Source organism: Triticum urartu, chromosome 3 (genome assembly GCF_003073215.2).
Source record: "Triticum urartu cultivar G1812 chromosome 3, Tu2.1, whole genome shotgun sequence".
In the NCBI taxonomy this organism is placed as follows: Eukaryota; Viridiplantae; Streptophyta; class Magnoliopsida; order Poales; family Poaceae; genus Triticum; species Triticum urartu.
In genome coordinates this window covers 626,299,769-626,312,788 of record NC_053024.1, presented here as the reverse complement: position 1 = coordinate 626,312,788, position 13,020 = coordinate 626,299,769, and the positions used below count along the sequence as shown (strand labels likewise).

The window sequence follows — 13,020 nt, the reverse complement described above, 5'->3', positions numbered from 1 at the left end:
TATGCCTTGGAAAAAGAAAGGCTAGCCTTCGATCTAACAGTTTTGAAGGACCTCATACTGCCGAAAAATCCCAAAATAAATCCAAAGTCTAACCAATTTAGTCTAAACATAATTAAGATCTAGCCTAGGTTTAAAAATCTTAAGATCTAGGTTTAAAGATCTTGACTTGACGGAACTGTCAACTCCTCGGTATCCGAAAACAAGCTAGCCGTGCAAATTTGACATTCAGATCGACTAGCTAATCAGAGTACATTCAGATCGAGTAGTTTTACGAGCTTGAGAAGTACTAGTATAAATACACTCAGATCATGTAGCCAGAGTATGCATCCTCTTCCCAAATCCCAAGCCATCATACAGATCGAGTGCAGAAAATGTCTGCCCGAGCCAAGCTTTTCCACACTACTCCCAAGAACCATGTGTTCCGTCGTGTCATCGTCTCGTCGCTCGTCCTGCTGCTGTCATGCGCGGCGGCGAGCGGCGAGCAAACCCCGCACAAACCACTGGTCACCAAGCTCGCCAAGGACCCCATCACCTCTCTCTACACCATCACCATCAAGGCCGACAAGTCGCCGCTCCTCCTCGACCTCGCCGGCTCGCTCGTCTGGTCAACTTGCCCGCCGCCGTCGTCATCGCACAGCACTGTGGCATGCCAGTCCGGTCCGTGCCTGCGCGGCTGCGCCTGCAACTCGGTCACCCGCGAGTGCTCCCCCGACGGGCGGCCTCACGAGCTTCGCGATGTCGGCCAACACCAGCGACGGCACCATGGAGCTTCTCCCGGAAGAGTCGTTCGCCGTCCGGCGGCGCGTGCGCGCCGGGCAGCCTGCTGAGGTCGCTCCCCGCGGGCGCCACCGGCGTCGCGGGGTTCTCCCGGCGCCCGCTCTCGCTGCCGTCGCAGCTCGCCTCCCAGCGCGGTTTCGGAGGTAAGTTCGCCCTGTGCCTCCCGGAGTTCGCCACCTTGGGCTACGCCGACGTGCCTCCGGTGTTGTTGCCGCCTCCGCGTAGCGTCGCTCTTTTTCTTCCTCTCATCTCGCATGAACACACATCATGGAGAAACTCTACACACACACCGAGAAAGAGCACAAGAGCTTTGCATAGAGGCCCTGTCCCTTGATGTACACACGATGGCTACATTTTTTTTCAGCCCTCTCGGCTCACTTTTCTCATTAACTCAAGTAATACTTATACAGCGGAGGCAAGCCTCACGCACACAAGCCAGCCGCCATGCTCGGCCACTAACCAAACTAACCACTGCAGCTAAAAAATCCAGCTTGCTAACTAACTCAGCCATACAATCCCCACGCCATCTCGGCCACATGACTCGGCCAGCACACCTAACTAGCTAGCTAATACTGCATGCACTCAACTAACCAAGATTACTACTAACATCCGGACCCGTACTTCACCCCGTTCCTCACGAATCCGGCGAACGCTGCCGGCTACTACTTCCTCCGTCCCAAAATTCTTGTCTTATATTATTTTAGATACAGATGTATCTAATACTTAAACGTGACTTGATACATCTGTACTTAGATAAATTTAAGACAAGAATTTTGAGACGGAGGGAGTACATCCCTGTCAAGGGCATCTCCGTGTCGTGGCACGAGGCCGACGCTCCAGCGGCCTTGCTCCGCGGCGCGCTCGACCTCGACGCCGCCACCGGCCGCGGTGGCGTCGTGCTGAGCACCGCCATGCCGTACATGATCATGCGTCCCGACGTATTCCGCGCGTTCGCCGAGGCGTTCGACGCCGCGATTAGCAGGTACCCATCCTTTCATCATGAACCACGTCGCCATCACTGGCAAGTAGGAGTACTAAGCTCTTTGGTGGATGGCTGCCGGAAATGGTGTACGTGCAGGGGGGAGAATTCGACGAGCAGGGTGAAGCGGGTGGTGCCGGCGCCGAAGCCGTTCGAGCTGTGCTACAAGGGCGGGTTCCCGAAGCTGAAGCGGCCGGTGAGGCGCGACGTGCCGCGCATCAACCTGGAGCTGGGCGACGGCGCCACGGGGAACTGGACGCTGTTCAACGACAACTACATGGTGCAGGTGGACGGGGCGATGTGCTTGGCGATCCTGCCGATGGGGCCCGGTGGCATGTCGGTGGAGGGCGGGCCGGCGGTGGTGGATCGGCGGGAAGCAGCTCGAGAAAAACCTGCCGGTGTTCGACCTGGAGAAACAGGTGCTCAGGTTCAGCATGTCCAGTTGCAGAAGCACCAGTTTCTTTGGAAACTAAACATTGCAACTCACTTCAATTTCAGAACAGAACTTTCACTGTGCAATTTGTATGTGTATCTTTTCTACTTTTCGAGCTAATAATTGGACCATATGTATGTGCAATTTGTGTGTCCATCTGATTTGTTTTTGTGTTATTAGTTACAAACTCACTACCGATTGGTGTGTTTGTTCCACTTCCTCTGTTGTATATGCAGTGGAGAAGAAAAATGATTGATCTCAACAAGCTGCCTCCCGGCCTAAATGAGCTACCTCACTGGCCTAAATGGCTAATGTTTGTTGTTGTGTGATGTATTGATCTGACCCCATATGAGGTATATATAGGATACATGAGGGGATAGAGACTTAGAGTACAAGACAAGTAATACATGGTTTAAACCTATTTGATCTATATTCTTTATCTCTATCATTAAACCCAGACTATATTCTAACATTTCCCTTTAGTCGTAGCGGGAGTGAAGCAGACGATTGCGACTGAATTTAAAGTCTTGTGCTTCGATCGTCTTCTCCGCTGCGTCATCCTCAACAGCGTCTCTGATGGGTCGACACCTAGTGCTGTGACTACCTCCCCTTCTGGTGTCTTCTCTGTCTCTCCTGTATTCCCTCCTACAGTCACTGCGGGAGCGGCGTGGACGCTAGTAACGAACGCGGACGCTGTTGACTGGAATTTGTCGCCGATGAGTTGCTGTAGACATAACCATTAATGTCGACGTCGAGGTAGCTGATCATGATGATGTAACCATGGTCGAGGTAGTCGTGGTCGATGGTGTAGTCGTTGTGGATGATGAAGCCGACCAAAGCCGGAGTCGCAAAAAAAATGCGCTATGACGGAGCTGCTGACATGGACAATGAACCTTGCGGATGTCAAAGGGTTTCGTCAGCAATGAATCCACCGGTTTTGCCATGACCGGAAGAAGCCCATCGAGCACACATCGGTTTTGCCAGAACCATGTGGCCATGTAGGGGTCGTCGCTGTAGTGACGCCGTGTCGATGTAGTCGTGTTGTCGTGGATGACGCGGTCGATACTATCGTCATGACGCGGTCATTGCCATTGTCGAGGTCGTGTCTTGCAGAAAAGTCTGTCAGAGGACGCTAGGTGTCCATCTTATGGATGAGGCGGCGGCGATATGTTGATGAAGATGTTGGTGAAGACCATGTTGATGAAGACCTTGACGATGAAGTGTCGGTGATGACATTGCAGCGATGTGTCGACGATGATGCGTTGCTGGAAGGCGTCCCTCAGTGTCAACGTTGTGCCGTGTTGAAGAAGTATGTTAGCTCATAGCCCGCCGTAGTCGTACATGTTGATGTCGTTCGGCTCGGATCGTCGAATATTGATACAGATCGCTCGGTGTAGATCAATATGACCGCTTGGTGTAGACAGCATGACGGCGCACGAGTGATCGTCTGGTTGATAGAGTCGCGGCTTGGTGGAGACCGCGTCCGTGCTCGTGCCTTGAAGTCGAAAACCTGCTGGCCCTCCCGGTGTCCTGCGCCGCGAGCCTGCTCGATGAAGATGTTGACGTGCGGCTAGGTGCTGTGGTCATTGGCCAGATCAGATCGCGATGATGATTGTTCCCACCCACGGATCGCAGAGATCCGTATGGCGTTGCCTTTCGATCGTTGCAGAAGGCCCGCGGCTGAAGTCTAAGGCTCCATCCAATGCGCGTACGCATGGGTGTCTTGGTGAGTTTTGCCATGCACGTATGCATGTGCACATGGCCGTGTTACTCGCTGCTCCTTGCGTGCATGTAGTCGATGGCGATGGGTAGCTCGGTGCTGATTCGAAGGAGTTGCTGGTTGCGCCGTCGGGAGATCCGGGTACTCGACTACTCGTACGTGATGGAAATTGCCGCGGGAGCTATGCCCTCGCCCTCCTGTGATCGGACGTGCCTGTCCTTCGCAGCTGCTCGCCACGGTCGTCGTCCTCGCCGTGTGGGATCAGTGTTCACGCGCCCGTACATGGCCGCGCGCGGCACCGCGCTGCACTCAACACCGTAATTTTGTTGATTTGCATGAAGATCGTATTTCTGTAGTTGCACATCGCTTCGGAATATGAGGGTCGTCGGACTAATTTGGTGGCTAATGAGAAAACTAATCTAACTTTGAAGAATTCATCTATCTAATCTTGGGAACCAAACTCATCTTTGATGAATAGGTGCCGCGCCCCCGAGGAGAGAAGATTAATATCCCCGGGGGCGGCGCTGCGGAGGTGGTGGAAGGTTTTAGGATCGGCGTCGTGAGACTAACCGCTCTGATACCAAGTAGAAATTGTAGTATGACTAATGTTTGTTGTTGTTGTATATTGTATTGATGTGATCCTCATATAAGGTATATATAGAATACATGAGGAGATAGAGACTTGAAGTACAAGACAAGTAATACATGGTTTAAACCTATTTAATCTCTACTCTTTATCTCTATCATTAAATCAGACTATATTTTAACATGGTGCATATTATGGGGCCCGGCGGCATTGCCGGTGGAGGGCGAGCCGGCGGTGGTGATCGGTGGGAAGCAGCTGGAGAACATTCGACCTGGAGAAACAGGTGCTCTGGTTCAGCATGCTGCTCGACTCGCGCTTGTCCAGTTGCACAAGCACCAGTTTCTTCGGAAACTAAATTACAGTCACTTCAATTTCAGCCGGACCGGCCACAACAGAACTTTCACTGCGCTTATGTAGTTGTAATAAACGTGTATCTTTTGTACTTTTCGAGCTACTAGTTGGACCATATGTATGTGCAACTGACAGAAATTAGCTTTGATGGTTTAGCTTGATATAAAAAGTGGTTTCCAAATTTGTTTTTGTGTTATTAGTTGCAAACTCACTACTGATTGGTGTGTTTGTTCCGCTGTTACATATACTAGGGAATGCGAATTGTGTATCCATATAATTGCTTCAAGATCAAAATCGATCCAGTGGACCGATCCCCCCCCCCCCGCGGCTCCCGCGTCGTCCCCCTTGGGCGACTCGGGGGCGACTAGGGTTTCCCCCGGCGCCGCCACCCCCTCCAGCCCCCCCTCCCCTTGCCGCCGCCAGAGGTACGCCAACCTAGGAGGCTGCCGATGAAGGTGGCGGCGAGGCTCCCCGTCGCTTCGTCCCTTGGCGAAGGACCCTGGACGCCGGGGCGGCGGCCCCGGACGGCGAGGCGGCGCCACCTTCGCGGCAGGTCGCGGGCTCGGGATGCGGCGGACGGCCTCCTCGGCAGCTTGGGCAGTGAGGAGTCGGCAGGAGGTGGTCGTGGCGTGGGCTTCTTCCACTCCAGATCTGAAGGTCGTGCTTCTCTCCTCCTCTGCTCCTCTTCCCCCTCTGGTGTGTCCGATCTGTGGCTTTGGCTATCAGATCCGGTGCTAGCGGGGTGATGGTGGTATAGGACTGCGTCTGGGGTAATCCCTTGGCCGGTTCTCCGGCCACGGCGGCGATGGCGCGTGCGCGCGTGGTTTTTCTCCCTGGAGGCGCCGCTGAGGACCTATTTTTTTCCACCCCCGTCCCAGATCCCGGGTGAAAGCCCAAAACCCGTCCCGGGTTGGGCAGCGGCGGCGTCATGCGCGTCGTTCTCTCCTTGGAGACGCCGCCTGGGGCTCTCTGGTTCTTCGGGAGAGTGGTTGTGAGGTTGGAGAGCGCCCGTCGGCGGCGAGCCCAAGGGGTGATTTTTTTGTGTAGGGTGTGTGTTCCTGCAGGTGTATGCCTTGACGGAGTAATGCTCTGCGGCGGCAAGCTCGTGGTGTGTCATGGTGGCTCTGCTCCTGAGCCGGGTTGGAGGGGGATAGGGTTCCTCTTCCCGTTGACAGCCCCACGACGCGCACCGCAGAAGCCTCTTCCCTTGTGCGGACACTGGAGCGGCACTGGTGCTTCCAACTTGGTGCTTCCTCTGGTGCTCTGCAGTGCTTCTTCGACGATCCTCCCGGCAGCTTTCCTTCTGTGTCTCGGTGTCCAAGGAAGGTGGCAGTGCAGCGGATGTGGTGTGTCTTCGGTGTGGCGAGGACCGATAGTTCTCTTGCTCTAGTGTGTCGGCCGGCGCCTGCTCTAGCTCTCGGGTGAGCTCCAAACGACCCGATGGTGCGGCGCCTTCGAGCCTAGGCGAGAGGACAGGGTTCCTCTTCGGCGTTGGAAGACAGGTGCTCGTTTTGTCCGATGCTCCATGGTCAGGCGACCCTCGGTGCCTCCATGCTACTGACTGATCCTTGATGCTTCTTTGTTTTCCTGTCTTTGATCCCGGGGTGCAGCGGGCTTCGACATTACTTGCAGGACTTTCTCGTGTATTTTCTTGGTGTGCAGTAGTGTGCATTGCGTTGTAAGCTACTCAGTCCGCTCCCATGTATCTTTCGGTCGCTCATGCTTGGTGGCCTTGTGTAATCCTGGCCGGTTGATGGCTTTGTTAATTCAAAGCCGGGCTCTTCTTGAGCCTTCGTTCCAAAAAAAAAGATCAAAATCGATCAAACTTGTAGCAGGAAACATAAATTTTGTAGTACCTATGCTGTAACAGCTTTAATAAGAAACATTACAAAGTTACAATTCAGAAAGAAAGGAAAAATCTCAGAGGTGTTGCCCTTTTCATGCTCCTTATCATCTTGCTGGAGTTTTCCGGACTCCTCAACTGCGCTGTGGAACTTGATTAGCAGCTTCTCCAACCACTACAGCATCTCTCCGGCAACTTCCTGCTTACCGAACATCTGTATCAGCCCCCAGAACACTCTCCTGGTGAGCTTCCTGGTTACAGCAGAGGCCATAGAGTAAACATTAACTGTCTGTTCTGCCATGGGCATGCAAATGGAGAAAAAATTGAGAAAGTGTTAGGAACAACAAGAATACTTCGTGTCATAGGTGTATCATCCTTACAAGGGCCTGTACTGTACAAGAATCAGAAATTAAAAAGTGACAGAAGTTTTGCTGGATAGTTTAGAGGCCTGCAAGGCTAAAAAAATTCAATTTCAGAGGGAAAGGCTTGCCATATTAGCTGCACTTAATTTATATCATCCTCATACTTTTGTTGTTACCGATCCAATGAATTGCACTTAGTATGCAATAGTTACAGAACGAAGTTTAAACAAAATAGAAATTCTGAGTTATAAGCTCGAGTATCATAGCATGCAAAGCTCTTGAGAGTTTTTGGTTAATCTCTAGTAAAAGACACAAAATCATTTTGCTAATAAAAGGTGGTAAACCACAAACACTGAAAGAGTAGACAAGCACGCCAGCAGCTCTGCTTTTGCAACAATAAAGATCAGCACAATCTGAGTTCATACATCAGTTAATGTGGTCCTTTGATCCAAGGTCCCGACGTTCGCCAAGGCTGTCTGACGCAAACAAATTAGACAAACCCTTTGACCCAGCTGAAGACTTACGGGAAGCCATCGGCAGATAGCAGGGTATTCTTGGAAAGATATTTACCTACAGACCCCCCACAATTTGCCGATAGCTTCTCGTGCATTGACAGATGCATTGCTCTTGATTACTGATTACTGCAGAACTAAATAACCACCTGTTATGGCTGAAGAAATGGTATGTAATCTATTCAAGATATATATATATATATATATATATATATAAGGAAGAGGTGTTCTGTTGGAGGTGTACCTTGCGGTCGCTCCTCGGTGACTATTTGTGTGGTGATCATATGGGAAAGGGTAACATAATGAAATTGCAAACGAAAAATACGCCAAGAAACTTTCTAGACTAAAAGTGAAGAGATAAGTTAGAGAGAAAAGACAATTTAGTTGTTGTCACCATTGTTTTAATCGCTCTGAATGCCAAAGACAAAAGTTGGAAACAAACAAATGACATATGGTTGGTATCTGCGCTAAAACTGAAAGGCATCCTTGTAGTTTACACGTTCTCAAGAATAAAACTGACCGCCTTTTGATGATTCAGCACAAGCTTTGGATATTTTGGAGATCTCGGCAACCGTCATTTGAGGGTGGGAATATATGGCCATGCATACAACAGATGTTGCAAATGCGTGAAAATCTGGTATACAAGCATGAAGAAATTCTAAAAGTACCTATGCAATGCATATTGTATATCCATATACAGTTTCAAAACCAAAACCAATCAAATTTTTAACAGGGAACATAAATTGCTTCAGTACCAAATTTATAAACTGCAACAGCTTTAATCAGAAAGCAGGACAAAGTTACACCCAGAATGAAAAAATCTCACAGCATTGGCACTGCCACCCAAAACTTTGTGGAGTCAACCCAAGCAAATCCTTCAAACTTTGTCCAAATATCAAAAGGATAGAGGTGTTCTAGAAAAAAACTGGGGGGTCAACTGACCCGACAGCTTGTACATGGAATTGCCACTGTCTCACTGGTGCTGCCCTTTTCACGCTTCGCTACATATAATCTTGGTGTTGTCATTTATACAGTCAAGTCACCTCTTCCTGTTCGAATGTTGATGTGTTTCCTTTTGCGACAATGGACTGTCACATATAACCACTGGTTTCTTATCCTATGCAGGTGCATGCTCCTCACCCGTCAAAACCAATCTCAAGAACTCCTCATTATCTGCAGATGGCTTCTCTGACATCTCCAGCTTCTTCCTTTTTGCAGATGCATGCTCCTCCTCCATCAAAACCTCAAACTCAACAAATTTCAAGAACTCATTAACTACCGATGGCTCCTCCGACATCTCGGAGTTATTCCTTTTTGCATGTGCATGCTCCCCCCCATCAAAATCTCAAGCTCAACCGACCTCAAGAACTCATTATTTGCCGATGGCTTCTCCAACATCTCTGGTTTCTTCCTTTTTGCAGGTGCATGCTCATGCCCTATCAAAATCTCAAGCTCAACCGATCTCAAGTACTCCTCATATTTTGTCGATGGCTTCTCCGACATATCCAATTTCTTTATTTTTGCAGGTGCATGCTCCTCCCCTGTTAAAACGTTTTTTTCTTGAACAGAAAGATTTTATTGAACTCAACAACACTTTACAGAAAGAAGCATGAAAGGATTCACAGAAAGATCAGAGAGGATATCTCTGCCTGGACAAAGACCTACATCCTGACATAGGCATCTGATAGCTAGAGATGTAGAGTTAATTCTTGTAGCTAATCTAGCTAAATGATGAGCTTTAACATTCAAGCTTCCGGAGATGTGGTTGACTCTATTTGCTTGAAAAGAAGAGGAAGATTGTATTGTCACCAACTGCGGCCTGATCTCCCAATGACCTGGAGTAGATAAGATGTTGTTGGTGGAAGTCGCATGAGCCAAGACCTGACAATCTGTGAAGTACTGGGGTTCTTGTATCTGGATAACATCAGCTAATTTTGTAGCAAGAAGAAGAGCTAAAGCTTCAGCCTGAAGGGCAGATGCAGCAGGTGGGGACATGGCTGCAATATGTAGCTGTTTGAAATGCTGATTATTATCTAGCTGAATATAAATCCCAATCCCAGCAGGAGCCAATTGAGCATTTCCGTCAACCTTCCATGCCGCATCACAAAAAATGTAGCAACCTGCAGCAAAACAGGGGATCTGTGTCGCAATGATAGGGTAAAGCTGTTGCAATTGATCCTTGCACGGCTGAGAGTAAACGTTAATCTCAACCAATCTCAAGAATTCATTATCTGCCGATGGCTTCTCCGATATATCCAGTTTCTTCCTTTTTGCAGGTGCATGCTCCTCTACTGCCAAAACCTGAAGCTCAAGCAATCTCAAAAACGCCCCATTGTCTGCCGATAGCTTCTCCAACATTTCTACTGTGCTGTTCAACTTCTGCACATCCTTGTTGGCTGAGAGGAGCAACTTGGTAGCATTTTGGAAGTAATTTACAATACTTGACACAACAATCTTTGTGTAAGTTAGAGGACCGAGTGTGCCTATATTTTGGTTGATCTTATTTCTTGCTTCGGTCAAGGCTCGCCATCGGAAGTCGAAAAGTACCTCATCACCCTCTATGCCAGCTTCCTTCAGCTTCTCCTGCCACTTGAGAAGATAGGTCCCGGTGATTCTGTGCTTCTTAGATGCCTCAACTGCGCTATTGATCTTTATGCACAACATATCCAGCTTGCACAGCTTGTCATCGGTAGCTGTCCGCCTGTTGATCATTCCAATTACCTTGGAGATGGCCCTGCTTGTGATCTCGCTGATCAGTGCAGAGACAACTTGTCCTGCCATTGCTTAATGTACTTGTATGGATAGCTAGAGCCTAGAACAGACTAAAGGATGATCAAGGCCATAAGGGCTTATACTGGATAGTGGATATATAGCAGTAGGCAGGTGTTTAATCATCTCTTAGAGGTTTAATTTAATTAAGATAGCCCAATTGTAGCAGATGCGAGAAAGCCAAAATGGATGGACAAGAGGTGATCTGTGGCATAGTTTGTGTCATCCACTTGCCCCCTAGAGATATCCCTTGATACTGAAAATTGATTGGAAGTAAGGCCTTGCTCTGCATAGTTTTTACCGGCTAAGGGTTATGGATGAAATGAGGCTGGAAACTTCGCACAGACAACTTAGTTGCACTACATTCTGCAGGAAATGTCAATAACCATCTCTTAGAGGTTTAATTTAATTAAGATAGCCCAATTGTAGCAGATGCGAGAAAGCCAAAATGGATGGACAAGAGGTGATCTGTGATCTGTGGCATAGTTTGTGTCATCCACTTGCCCCCTAGAGATATCCCTTGATATTGATTGGAAGTAAGGCCTTGCTCTGCATAGTTTTTACCGGCTAAGGGTTATGGATGAAATGAGGCTGGAAACTTCGCACAGACAACTTAGTTGCACTACATTCTGCAGGAAATGTCAATAACCAATCAAGGTCTTCTCTTTTCCTCCCAACATAGAGTCAGGGCAAATATTCCTAAAGCGGTATTACAAGTCAAGTAGTATTACATTTGGCATCTGTGTCAGTCGTCAAGTGCCGGAGTTTCAATCCACACGTTCAGTTTCCATGCAAAAGCTTTTTGGAATAAACTTCAACCGATCAACCTCGTATCCCACTCGGCTGCCGACGACCTCATGCTTTGGTCCAATAGATGCTCCAGTGAGCAAGTTATTCACCTTCTTCGAGATTGGAGTACCATGTTGTTCCACTTAGGCTAGTCATAGTGGGAGTAACTTAGCTAGTAACATAGTGTACTCCAAGAAATTTTTGCTTATGTGGCAAGTAATTAATGAGGGGTGGTAACATAATATGTTACTGTAACGTAGCAATTTCCAAGATAAAATGAGTCTACAAGCTAATAATTGAAAGCATCTAAGATACTAGTATTATGTTACTTTGCATTATGAAGATAGTAACTTAGGCTAATGTCATATGCATGACACTACTCTAAGTTACTTCCCACTATGACTAGCCTTATCTATGAGATTGTAGCTTAATTGATTTGTACTCTCAACCCCCTCCCCTTCCTCTGCCTTGTAAATGTACTTTGTTATCTATTAATGAAACTAGATGACCCGTTGTGTCAATGGCGCAAAGAGCGAGGGCAAACCAAGCTTTCAAACCATGAGAGTAAGAGTATATAGAGACCGATGATTAACTCTTTGTAGCATAGGGAAATAGATACAGGTATGATGTTCCTACATAGTGTGATATATTACATTGAAGGTTGGTTCATAGGGTGGCATTTCGCACGTTTAGTCCGCTGTGGCATTTCGTACGTTGTGTTGTTGCATGCAGTGTTTCTTCCTGGCAAGTGACAAAAACGCGTGCAACCAATGCATGAGCAGAGGAATCCATCATCTTCCTGGTTTTGATTGGTGCATCGAAAAGACTAGAAACGGCGAGAGAGAGAGAGAGAAACCCAGAAAGTAAGTAAACAGTCCAGAAAAATCAGAAGCTCCAGGTTCTCCAGCAGTTTTTGTTGTTGCTGTTGTAAAATTTGACCTATAATGCAGGTTTTTTTAGGCGTGTCTATGCTATTTGCCCCATCATTGAACCCTCAGTTGTATCGGATGGTTGCTATATTCATATAGCAGGGCAAAAGCCTATGTTAAGAGAAAATTGTGCGGTTGAGCATGAATTTAAACTTGGATAAACGAGCATTTCACCCTTGATTTTTCGCACATTTTTGCTGGGGCTCCGCGGTTTCGTTACCAAGTTCCACTGTTTTGCATGCAGCCTGCAGTGAACTCCTTTCCAATCTAGAACGAGAACACAATGGATACGACTTTTCCTTCTCCTCCTCCTCAGTTGCCATGCGAGCACGTACGTACGCGCGTGCTTCTCCAACGAAACGTGTCAAGCGACAAACAAACATGTATACATACCGTGAAGCGTCGTGCTGTTTGGCAGGCGGGTGTTGCTGTTGCCTGTTGGTTGGTAGTCAATCGCAATTGTTGCTTCAGACATAACACAAACCTTATAGGCTGGAATGTGCATCACCACTACCTTGTTGAGGAGCCAGTCCGTGTGCCTCGGCAACAACATTTTGCTACTCCCTCCGTCCCATATTAATTGTTTTTACTACTTCCGGCCTTCATCTCATATTAATTGTTGATCAAACGGATGTATCTAAAAAAAGGGAGTAATAACTAATCGTTGTGAATGGTGGGCCGGTAGCACACGAAAGGATGTGCTTTGATGACATAATGAGTTTGACATACATTGTTCCCTTGAAACGGGAAAACAGTTTTCCAGTCTCATCAAATATCATCTCCCTCCCTCGACGAGCAATATGGCCAAGGTACCTGATCATCATGCCTTCTTGGCAATATTGAGGATATCACTTATCCTTAGCGTCTCGGTCAGCTAGGGATTAAAGATTAATCAGAAATGGACAAATTAATCGATTTTATCGGCCGACTATTAATCGGTCATTTTTTTTACAAATCTCAGATTCCCAAC

At 48.0% G+C, this 13,020-nt stretch overlaps 1 pseudogene; it reads left to right on the top strand.

The window, feature by feature from the left end:
- Nucleotides 1-371: 371 nt before the first annotated feature.
- LOC125547046 lies at nucleotides 372-2,333 on the top strand (annotated as a pseudogene).
- Nucleotides 2,334-13,020: the final 10,687 nt, after the last annotated feature.